Consider the following 1,144-nt stretch of genomic DNA (forward strand, 5'->3'; position numbering starts at 1 on the left):
AGCCTAATATACATACATACATATGTACATTAATATTCAAAAATAATATTGTTACAAAACCCTCAATACAAATCGAATTCGATAGCGAAAAAAAATATTCATATTTTTTTGGTTTATCAAATTTTCTGTGACTACTTTGGACTTAGCAATTTTGCACATCACGGAATAAAACGGGTAGAAATAAAAAAAGTAGTTAGATCCTTTCAGAAACGGTGCATTTTCAATATTCCTTGCCTCCTGCATCAAAAACTAATTGTTCATAAAAAGTGGACTTAGCAACATTTCACTCTACGCTAGCGATATGACGGGTTGTCAAGTCACAGGGGTCCGATTTTATTTTTTTTTGCTTTTACTGAACGCAATTAATGATAACTTTTATCGCAGTTAGTCGATTTGAAATTTATATCAGTGTTAAAGAAAAAAAATAATTATTTATTTATTTGAATTTTTCTTTTTAATTTTTTAACCGACTTCCAAACAAGTAATTTTTAAGCAAAAAACAAAATCGACTTCAATTTTCATATACAAATTTAGGAGTACCATTAACTTCTTTATGATCCAATGATCGTACCTAACAAAAGGTAGTATGTGACCACCCTTGATGTACCGCCTTTCTGATAGAAAAAGAACTATCGAAATCAGTTGCCGTGGTCCAAAGTTATGCGGTAAAACACATACAAAAATATTCCGACGAATTGATAACCTTCTCCTTTTTTGGAGTCGGTTAAAAAAGTGAAGGTTATCAATTCCTCGGAATATTTTGTTTTTGTCTCCAGGATGATGCAACTTCGGAGCATATTCTCTGTCGACTGATTTATTTTAAATCTTCAATGGTCGAACCCTTTGTTATATATATATATATCACCGAAATATTTTTTTTATTTTACGGTTATCCCTGATGCCAAACCAAAATCACCATCAAATTGCTTTAGTATTTTTTCATTTGAATTATTCATTTGCAATAAGAAAAGAGAGTAAAATATACGCCTCAAGTGTCCTTGTTGCTGCTAACCAACCACCAGTGGCGAAAAATTTACACTTGTGAACATTTGTGGTCATTACCAGCACGTTTTTGTGGTGTCCAGTATAAAATTATAAAACTTTTATTCAACCGCTTGCAAATATACAGATTTACGGATTTCCA

The sequence above is a fragment of the Rhagoletis pomonella genome, unplaced genomic scaffold (genome assembly GCF_013731165.1).
Source record: "Rhagoletis pomonella isolate Grant_MI unplaced genomic scaffold, Rhpom_1.0 Rhpom_scaffold_00006, whole genome shotgun sequence".
NCBI classification, from domain to species: Eukaryota; Metazoa; Arthropoda; class Insecta; order Diptera; family Tephritidae; genus Rhagoletis; species Rhagoletis pomonella.